At 35.9% G+C, this 11,593-nt stretch overlaps 1 long non-coding RNA gene across 4 annotated transcripts; it reads right to left on the bottom strand.

The window, feature by feature from the left end:
- Positions 1-285: 285 nt before the first annotated feature.
- LOC135214394 (uncharacterized) lies at positions 286-9,563 on the bottom strand. 4 transcript variants are annotated; one of them, XR_010314332.1, is made up of 4 exons: positions 9,452-9,563; positions 7,158-7,350; positions 4,167-4,280; positions 286-2,202 (listed from the first exon to the last, which is right to left on the bottom strand). It is a non-coding gene; the product is annotated as an uncharacterized LOC135214394 (long non-coding RNA). The 4 variants fall into 4 exon arrangements; XR_010314335.1 differs by having other exon boundaries at positions 286-2,147; XR_010314333.1 differs by having other exon boundaries at positions 286-2,144.
- Positions 9,564-11,593: the final 2,030 nt, after the last annotated feature.

The following is an 11,593-nucleotide window of genomic DNA, read 5'->3' as shown; positions in this document are numbered from 1 at the left end:
GTTTTCTAGAACTGAAAATTGAGCTTTGGCAGAATATAGATGGGTGTGCAAAAGAAAGTATTCAAAGGGGCCTATTAAAAAATTAAAATCGCCAATTCTTTATAGCCAGGGTAAAGATTGGAGTTTAATAAGTTGGTCATTTATCTTTCATTTAAAGATGGTATGTTCTTCCTTTAACTAAAAAATTTAACGTAATTATGTCACATCAGTCAAAATATGAGTTTAATGACAGGGTCTGTCATTTGAGGAAAGTGTTAAATCCATAAACCTTTTGGGGGTTTGATTCTAGGGCATATTAGATTCTGAGGTAGTCAGTTTAGCTCAAACTGGTTTCTACGAAGGCTTTGCTGATATATATTGGTTTCTACCAAGACAGTGCTAATATATCTAAACTACATCGTCTTGGCAAAAAAGTTGCAACCCTTGTATACATACAAGGGATTAACCTCAGACAGAGTTTCCCAATATCATCGTCCAGATTCTCTCGCCTCTTTTTTAATAGTATTTCATAGTCTGTATAGATCATCAGTTCAGTATTACTTTGTTACCCCAATTCTCATCACTAATACATTTACCATTCATATAGAGGGATGTGTAAGAGTACTTATTTGGTTTACATTGTATATTTTGTGTGTTTCTGTTCATCGTATATCTAACAAAATATGAAAGCTAGCAACTGAATGACATTTCAGGTGCTATATTTCTTGTACCTAATAATGTCTAATACTTTCCAGGAGTCCTGGCTACAGCTGTAGTAACAAGTAATTAAGAACACTGTTGCAACACAGCTGCATTTGAGGCATCTGATCTTGCTGCAGCTGTTATGTACTGAAGAAATTGACTACTGTTGCTGCTTCTAATGAATCTGTTGCGACTTAGCTGGTCAGGAGGCATCTTCTAAAGCTGCTGCAGCTTTGATGTACTTTAGAAATTTAATGTTTCTGCTGCTACTGGATCTAAGCTGCTTTGGTAGTATCTGGTATCTGATGTTGCAGCTGTTATGAACAGAAGAAATTGACAACTGTTCTTGCTGCTACTGATCTGCTGTTAAACCACGCTGCTCTGGAGGCCTCTAATGCTGCCACAGCTGTTAACTACTGAAGAAATTGACATTTTTTCTGCTTCTATCGAAATCTGCTGTCGGAGCTTCGCTGCTATGGAGCCCTCTAATGCTGCTGCTGCTGTTGCTATGTACTGAGAAATTGACAATTGTTTCTGCTGTTGGAGCTGCGCTGCTTTGGAGTTCTCTTAATGCTGCTGTGTACGGAAGAAATGTTCAACTGTTTCTGCTACTGATCTGCTGTTGAATCACACTGCTCTGGAAGCAACTATTGCTGCTGCATCTGTTATGTACAAACTAAATTGTGAACTGAATTTGCTGTTGGAGCTTCGCTGCTTTGGAGCCCTCTAAGGCAGCAGCTATGTTCTGAAGAAATTGACAACTGTTTGTTTCTGCAGCTGCTGATCTGCTGTTGAATATACGCTGTTCAGGAGGCATCTAATTCTGCTACAGCCGTAATGAACGGAAGTTGTTGACAACTAATCCTGCTTCTACTGGATCTGCTGGTGGAATTTCGCTGGTTTGGATTGCTGTAGAAATTGACTTCTTCTAAATCTGCTGTTATATCTACGCTGCCTTGGAGAAATCTACTGCTGCTGCAGCCGTTAATGTAAGAAAGAAAATTACGACTGTTGGAATTTTTCTGCTTTTGAGGCATCTGATCTTGCTGCAGCTGTTATGTACTGAAGAAACTGATAACTGTTTCTGCTGTTCTTAATCTGTTATTGGATCTACGCTGCTTTGGAGGATTCTATGGAGGAGTCTACTGATGCTACAGATGTTAATGTCTGAAGAAAAGGACAAATGTTTCGGCTGCTTCCGAATCGAATGTTGAAACTCCGCTGCTTTGACGCATCTAATGCTGCTACAGCCGAAACATACTGAATAAATTGACAACTATTTTTGCCGCTTCTATATCTGACGATGTATCTGTTGCTTTCGAGGCGTTTAATTGCTGCTGCAGCTGTTGTGTACGGAAGAAATTAATTGGTTGCCCTCTTTTATGTCCAACACACGCAAAATTCCTGCTTCTGATGCTAGCATACCTCCAATGTCGACGACTAGGGGACGCACATTCGTGTTCCTACTTCACAAACATTATTAGTTTCTTTGAAATTGTTACTAAGCTCGCGATGGGGACACTTGTGAAAAAGGGAAAATGCTACATTGTATTAAATTGATAATAAACGAAATCATTTATATAATATATGCAATTTTCCTTTAGCAAGAACTTTCAACAAACAATGTGAACTGAGATAATTAGAAGTGAACTGACACTATCTTCCAATATCTACAGCAATATAATTTATAAAAGCTATTTAAAAGACTTCGTCCTCCTCTTGGACTCGAAGGTAAAAAACTTAATACATGCTTAAAATCTTGACCATTAAAAGGCCCGTCCACACGGTCGAGCTTGCCTAGTCTGTCAGGTATGTTTATAATAAATTTTAATAAATAATGTAATTAACTGGAAGGGTAATAGAATGAATTAACTGGAAGGGTAATAGGCCAGTCAAGTAACTAGATATAAAGACCAGTTATAAAGAAAATTAATTAGAAAGAACCACTTTGTTTGATGTGACGTCAGAAGCGGGAAAAGTCTGACCTTACCCGCCATTTCTCCGCTTCTGACGTCACATTAAACAAAGCTCGACCGTGTGGACGGGGCCTAAGTGGTTCTTTCTAATTAATTTTCTTTATAACTGGGGTCTTTATATCTAGTTACTTGACTGGCCTATTACCCTTCCAGTTAATTCATTCTATTACCCTTCCAGTTAATTACGTTATTTAATGTATAATAAACATACCTGACAGACTAGGCAAGCTGTAAACTATGAAGACATCAGCTGGCATAATGGAAACTCGTAACAGACATTACTAATAGTTCTGAGGAGTAAAAGTTACGTCTGAAGAGACGGCCTGAAAAAATTTAAATTTTAATTAATCTGCTTTAACTCAAGTTACCACGATATATATTGCTATATATTATTGCAATTTCCTTTCGAAACTCACGAAAGCATCAGACAGGGCAAAAAGCAGGAAGGAATAAACTAAATGCAAATCGAGTGGCCAAACTAGTTCAAAACCAACTAAAGTAACTAGAGCAAATCTTATTTGTAACATCTCAAACTGCATACGAAGATATTGGCATACAATTATTAGTCTATGTAGTATTTTTTAAGTGCTAGGCATAAAACAATTAGTCTATGTAGTATTCTTTTAGTGCTTGGCATAAAACAATTAGTCTATGTAGTATTCTTTTAGTGCTTGGCATAAAACAATTATGTCTACTTAGTACTTTAGAATTGCTTGACATAAAACAATTATTGGGCTACCTAGTATTTTTGAAGTGCCAAGAAAAAAAATCCATGTACTATAATTTTAAAAAGCTCTTATTGAAAGCATGAGAACAAAGAATGGCAGAGTTTTGTAATGCTAAGGGAACCATCCATGTACAAGGATTTCTTAAAATTCCAACTATAGCTCTGGTTGACACTATAGGTAACATAGTTTAAAAACGGTTGGTGGATGAATACAATCTTATCAAAAGCTTACAATCTTATCAAAAGCTTACAATCGTATCGGCAAAAAGTTAAGGATTCCTTAATTATTCCTCAATTTTTTTTATGAAGGTGTCTTTTCTTCCAATTCTTTACAAGAACCTTGCCAAATCCTATCAGTTCCCACAATGAGCAAAAAGCTACGTAAACCAACTCTTCATTACGTTTGTCTTCCAGTTCCAGTACTTTTAATCTTCCAGTGTTTTGCCATATACAATATTTCGCTAAAGCAGACCACTAGATCAGCAAACCAAGCAGCTTACAAAACGATAAACATTGAAACAAAAATATGTTTGTTCGTATGGTGTTTTTACGTTGCATGGAACTAGTGGATATTCAGCAAGGGGCCCATCGGCTTTATGTGACTTCCGACCCACGTAGAGAGTGAACTTCCATCACCAGAAACACACATCTCTATCTCCTCAGTGGAATGCCCGAGAATCGTTAACAAAAATATGACTAATTTACTAAAACGTATGATTTGATGTTGGATAATACAATTGAACCAGTCGTTAGATATTACATTTAGTCTCATGGTTGCTTACCTTCTTTCCTACCACCAACTCCCGGTAGTATCCCCATGTATCCATTTGGGATGGATTCGTTATCTTACAGCTGATTTACCTCCTGATATATTAGTCTTACGACATCGGTCCGAACTGAAAATAAAATCACCTTTGTAATGTGATGCTAAAATTCGAGTCCTAACCTTTTATTTTAAAATCTGGGGATTTTAAAATGAAAAATGGCCATGAAGGCAGAGAAAATTAATGGATCCTAGCATAAAGTCAAGAGCAATAATAGTACATTGTAATATTAACCTCTTGGGCCTATGAAAAGGGAAATAGCTATGAAAAAGACTTACGGGCTTATTTGACACAGCTTACAATGGGTGGTTATACGAGTATATATATATAGGCCCTTTATAGTCATGCTGATAAAAGTACTGAATACAGAGTTTAGACAGTCCAACAGTACAGTTTCAGCACAGTCACTCTTTCAGTCCCAGATTACCCAGTGCCAACATCTGCATCAACAGCCTTCAAAGTCCAACTCTTCACTGGTGACTGGAATCCTCAAACTACCATTGCACAACTGCCAAACAAGACAAGCTTTGCTTAAAGTCTTGAATCATTAAATGCAGTTTAAATTTCATGGAAACTCTTGAATCATTCGAGACACCAAAAGCTCTGAGGAGCCTGGCACACTGACCCATAAGGGACATTAGTGCTATTCAACTCCTAAAACAAGATGTGAATTTCGAGAAACTTTAGGGTGGAAATATAATCCTTAGCCAAAATGGCCAAGATTGGAGAACGCTAGAGAACCAAGACTAAATGTAAAAGCACAATTCATACAGAGTTTATCAAAACGAAAACCAAAAACACCGAGTGGTTAATCTTCAATGGCATAAACCAGTCTAATCCAAAATGTCAAATAAAACCCAAGTTTCGTAGACTTTAAAACTCCATGTTTCCTTAAATAGAGCCTCTATCATCATCAAAACACTGAAATGTCTTGCCAATGACAAGTATGTCCATGTGCAACATACAATTTATGAGTACTAATCGTGAAATGTACGTAGGCTATACGGGCAGGTATTAGGGCGCACTCAGCCATCCAGCATTAATGAATACAAAAGCTTAGAGTGGCTGGACTGCAAGGTGTAAGAGATCTAAGAGATAATCGAGAACACTCATCACAGTTGCAGAATACTCCACAGTTGCACTAATAATCATTACTTGAGTGGGGCTGGCCAACAATACGAGTGTGTGAGTGTGTGTGTGTGTGTGTTACACAAGACTAAGAATTATGTAACCACCGCCACCAACGGGGTAAACAGTCTAGAAAATATCTCAGAAGTACCTTTCTGGCGACATAACCTATTTCCAAGTTTCAGAAGCAGCTCTTGATACAATATCTTAACACCTGTTATCTTTGCGCCATGACATGCATGAAGTATTTGCTTAATATCTTAACATTTTGTTAACAGTTTTCTCAACTTTTACTTAAAACGCTTAAATCCTTATTTATAACCAGTTTACCAAACGCTAACTACCCTAATTCAGTAACAGATCCATCAGAATGCAGTTCACTCAATTTAATTAGCCCACGTACTCTCTTGAAGTTTAGTTATAAAATATACAACTTAGGAAAACTTACAAAGTGGGAGCCATCCCTGAGGAGGGCTGTACATAAAACCAAACAAGTAAAACAAGTGAAAAAGGTTTAAATCTAAACACAAAGCAGCAATGCCGAGGATTTGTAAAAGCAACACTTTAAAAGCCACTTAAAAAGCAATCCAGTCAGCTAACTCAACTGTTAAGGTTAAAAACTGCCAAGTAGTATTTACTGTTAAAGGAAATTCACCGACACTAGACCTTAACAAGAGACCAATATGACTGTCCAAGCATTGAAGAATTCTGAATAAAATTAATGACATAACTAATTTGCACACAGAATTATTCTTAGCATGGAGGATGTTTAGGTAAATGTGAAATTAAGATAAAGAGTAGGTAAATTGAACGCAAGTTAATCTTATAAGTTGACAAAATTTATTTTTTTTATTAAAAAAATGCATTTTAGTTTATTGCCAAATCTCCCCTTTCCTTCAGGCTACAAGTCGCCATATTTCAGAACTCTGATTATTCAGGCTAATAAATAAAAGCATAGTTTTAAATGTATACAATTAGTTCAGAAAAAATTACAAGCTCTGAAACTTCTCTATAGTAACCACTGATTTCACAGTTTTATAAGTCTATGAAAACTGAATATAACCACGTTCATTACTCTGGAATTCGAAACGAAGATATCTACCTTTGACAGATAAAACCATTTCACAACCACATGCCATCAGTTTTATTTGCTCTGATAATTCATGCATTATCTCGATCGTAAATGTTCTGTGCTTCCTGTCGACTCTTTAATCCGCGAAAGGAAAACTTAATGTCAGTTACTGAAATATAAGTTTTTATTATTTAATTCCAAAATAGCTATTTAATTCGCCCCTGTAATTCAAGTTGTGTGTACCACAGCGTAGTCTTCACAGCGTGAATATAACCGTGCTTGTTACAACTTCCCGATTGTTGAAGTTTGTGATATCTTGGATTAATTTGAGGAACTAATATCTCCCTGATTATTCAGTTTCGTAACTTACACAAAACCTGATTCCTCCAACCTGATTCCTCCATGTTCAATATGTTAATTTGGGGGTGGGGGGGGGGGGTGGCGGGAGAGGGACCCCTTCAACATTACCAGATTTGTAACTAATTTGCTCACTCATACCTCAAATTTACACAACACTTTTACACAACACTTTATAGCCCAAACTGTCATAATACGCTCTTAGACTCACTTTGAACAAATTATAAGGTTTCTGAATCATAATGGCGTTTTGCCAACACGGGCTCCTGCTGTTATGAAGAGCCTTTAAGGTCAGATGCCACAGAAGTTGGAGTTACGAAGTAGCCTAATACCAGATGTAAACAGAGATGTTTGTTGTTCTACTTAAAAATAATAAATATCCCTTTTCTTACCTGGTTCTGTAAGATATCCTTTCATATGTTCTGCTTGAGCCTTGAACTACCTCGTAGGCTTGAATCTCAAATCCAGGTTTGTTCCCCAATCGAAACTTCAGCAGTATTCAAAAGTACACCCATAATTCTGAACTTCCAGTATAAATTCCGTTTCCAGGGCCAGGCCTTCATCCGTTCCAGTTCGTATTTTAATCTGTAAGAATAAAGTTTCGAGAATATTATTGAGTTTCCTGTACAATTTTATTCTCGAACCCTATTTTTCTCGCTTATCAAAACAAAACCGTCATCAATTTCTGATTATAACTGAATGTTTATTAGAACTTTGAATAACTAATCTTAAATAAAAAAAATTTTCAAACTAAATATGGCTTGTTTGAAAAACTATCAAACTAAATATGGCTGGTTTGAAAAACTTAATAAAATTAAATATGGCTGGTTTTAAAAACTATCAAACTAAATATGGCTTGTTTGAAAAACTATCAAACTAAATATGGCTGGTTTGAAAAACTTAATAAAACTAAATATGGCTGGTTTTAAAAACTTTTAAAATAGAAACTAAATATGGCTAGTTTGAAAATTTTCTAAAAAGAAACTAAATGTGGCTGGTTTAAACAATTTAATAAACTAAATATGGCGGGTTTGAAAACTTAAAAACATAACTAAATATGGCTGGTTTGAAAAACTTTTAAAATCTAAACTAAATATGGCTGGTTTGAAACTTAAAATAAAAACTAAATATGGCTTTAAAAACTATTAAACTAAATATGGCTGGTTTGAACAATTTAATAAACTAGATAGCGTATGGCTGGTTTGATTTTTTTAAATAAACTAAATATGGCTGGTTTGGAAACTAGTTTAAAACAAAAATTCTTACTCAAACTTAAAATGGGCAGCCTATATCGCATGCAAATGGAGTAGGACTAGAAAGTATACTACAATAACCACGCTAAAAACTAAAAAATTTAAAAATAATAAAACTATCAAATCACGCTGACCTACAAATTTGTCAATGTCACCGATTACAATACCTAATCCTCACAATTTTGAGCGCTTTTAAAATACACTTCATCGTTTTCAATGAGTTACCTTTGGCGAAACTAACGAAATAGTAAATTACAAAAAAATAAGAAAACTGGACGATATTAAGGAACTACTTTAGAAAGTATTACGTGCTAAATCAGATACTAAGCTTGGGTCTATCTACAGATAACGGCAGTCTAAGGCTGAATACTGAAACTAAAAGTGATTGGTGAAATGTTAACTAGTCCCTGGCGTGTTTGACACTATTTACAACTGTTTATTCTGTGTGCAATCTCTGGTTTTGTCCTGTTAGTTAACGTAATATACACTCCAGTTTCTGAATTAAGACCAGCTGACATATAAAAGTCAATTTGTTGTAGAAGGTATTGTGGAATCCTCTGTTTATTTCAGCAACACTGCTGTTCTGGCTCCCCTTCCTGAATTACCATGTACTTATTTCGGGCCGTTTCTAAAGATTTTGTCCCTAGACTGACTTCATTGTAAGAGCTACTAAAGACCTATTCTAAGGACTGTTTCAAGGTCACATTCTAACAGCAATAGTTTTATCAGACCCACTACCTGGCACTGCCTTGTAATTCTGCAATGGGGCATAATTCTTGGTTTTTGGTCGACTGCCATTCCTTTGATGGGGGGCAAAACTCCGAGAACCGCAAACGACTGCTTGTCAGGGAAGTTCGACGAGTCTTAGTTATACTAGTCACTTTCAAACCAAAAATCCCATTCTTTGTCAAGCTTAGAACTTCTTTAGTGTTTAATCAGTCTCAAGGAAGTTAAACCCAAAAGCTATATTGTATACGTAGTCTTACCACTTGACATTGTTTTGGTACACAACTTCACTATTTAAAAGTTTACCCAATATTGCACCCAACACGAGTCATTTGGAAGCCATGTTTCTAATTAGGCCTACAGGTACTAGGCATAACACGAGAAGCATTTCACAACCGTGAATATATCTGGAACACTTAAGTAGTTTTGTATTTCCAACATACTTCCAAAGAGACCAATTAATCTTTCAGACATCCTCCTCGTCACTAATAAAACAATGGAGACTATAGGCACAATGAATATAAATTACAACACCAAAAAATCGCTAAGGAAATGCACTTCACTTTTCAGGAAAAAAAAAAAAAAAAAAAAAAAAAACTAAACTTACTCGCCAACAGCATTACTTCCCTTGCCTACAAATAGAATTTACTCCACTGGTTCTCTACCGATTTTTAAACATGGACACCTTCACAGTATAATTAAATTACCTATCACTCCAGAATCAACGCCACTCTCAACGGAACTAAGCAGAGCAACTGCTTTAGTAGTGTTTTTCTAGTCGTCAGCCATTCAAAAGCGTCCGCGGCATTCTTCTCTGGCAAAAAAAGCGAAAAGGACTTCTGATTGGCTGAGAGGTAACATAAAAGAATCAAGGAAACTAAAGAAGGTACTTACGTCGCGGGCAGCACAAGGGCGACATCTATTGATAAAAAAACTAGGAATAACTGCAATCACTAAGAAAACGTTACATGAGAGATTTTTTAAGAAGAAAATGGTAAACTATATTAATATATATAACCAACCCGTCAAAAAAATTTAACAGCTGGAGAGATGCGAAAACAACAACTTAAATGACAGATAAATAAATATATTCGTAGATACATGCAATACTGACGAAAAGGTCACACCTAACTAACAAAAAGAGGCCTGGATTATACTTAATGGATGATGATTTAAATTCGTAAATATTGAGAAACTGTAGCATAAGTCCTGTTTATCGTTCCCATGTCCGTTAATCCTAAACAATTGTAAATATATTTTTATATTTAGAGGATATCTTCAAATAACCCCCCCCCCCCCCCCAACCCCCCCCAACCCCCACATACTTGGCGCTACAAATAATTGCAGATGGTCTGAACCTCTTTAGAGAGTTCAGGCAAAAGAAAAATTATTGTAATAGTTACCGTTTAAACGTTTTCTTTGTTACGTCACTTGTAAAACATAGAAAACGTACTTCCTTTGATAACTAAGCTATTTATTGATCTTTTTTCATTTTTTATGAGTTTGTCTTTGTCTCGTATAGATGAAGATCATTTATATATATAAAATGAGTTCAAAAGCGTTTTCCTTTGAAATAAGCTTAATGATTATTAAAACTATGTTTGGTTAATCTTGCGCTGACTCCGGCCATTGGCCGTATTAGACAAAGCAAGTCTTTAAAATATTGTTGGACATCCAATCTCGATAGCTTGCTGTGTCATAGGACATTCTAAACATTATTCTAGCTTTCATACGGAGAAAATGCAACTCGAGCAAAATATAGTAAATCCTTCAACTCTATATACTTTGCAGCATCGTAATCTGTAACGTAGACAACGAGAGATGGAGTTGCAGTATTACACTCTATAATGACAATTATTTACAGTTTTTTTTAATACTCATCAATATATTTCTAATAAGGGCAATATATCTATTGCTAATGATGAAAATAACATTTGGCTGTTTACTGCGAATACATAATTTAGTGATACTGAGATAAACTCAGTTTTTAATATAAAAAGATTCAGAATCCATATTTAACGATATACGATATTATAATAAAGGAGTATCTGTTACACACAACGCAACTTATTCTAAAACAAAAGCCTATGACGTCATGGGGATATATCCCTGGTAAAGGGACAACTTTGTTCTCTCATTGTTCAAACAGCAAACGAAGATTAGGGTTTTCCATGACACAATAAAAGATTTCCATAGATGTTTGGCATTTCTGTTCACATGCATCTAATCCCCTTTCTTTCATCGAACATAACTGCGTCATACAAAAAACACTTGATCTTCACACTTTCTTCCGTGTTCTAATCCCACACTGCTCTTCGCCTATACCAATCATTCAGCTATCTCTTTTACTGTCCCAGTCAGGATCCAGCTACAGTACACCTGCCAGGTATCACTGTATATAATGTTATTACCTAAACGTATCTTACAGATACTTCTGTAGTCTTTATTTTTCTACGAAGACAGTTGTGTGAGTGCGTATGTATGCGTGTGTGTGCATGTGCGTATGTAGACTTTATCTTTCTATGAAGCAACGATTATTCTTCTCGTGTTTGTGTGTGTGTGTGTGTGTCTGTGTGAGTGTATATATTCTTTATTTTTCAATAAAGTAACTATATCATTCTTCTCGTTTGTTTGTGTGTATACGTGTAGGCTATTTTTTTCAATGAAGCAACAATTATTCTTCTCTTGTGCGTGCTCGCGCCCACGTACGTGCTTGCAGGTGTCTGCGCTGTGGAGAGAGAGAGAGAGAGAGAGAGAGAGAGAGAGAGAGAGAGAGAGAGAGAGAGAGAGAAAGCGGTAGCTACTGAAAAGAACTTTTATACCTCATTCCGTTCCTCGGTACTGCATTA

The sequence above is a fragment of the Macrobrachium nipponense genome, chromosome 45 (assembly GCF_015104395.2).
Source record: "Macrobrachium nipponense isolate FS-2020 chromosome 45, ASM1510439v2, whole genome shotgun sequence".
NCBI lineage: Eukaryota > Metazoa > Arthropoda > Malacostraca > Decapoda > Palaemonidae > Macrobrachium > Macrobrachium nipponense.
The sequence above is the reverse complement of the archived record's forward strand: the minus strand, read 5'-3'. Positions and strand labels throughout refer to the sequence as shown.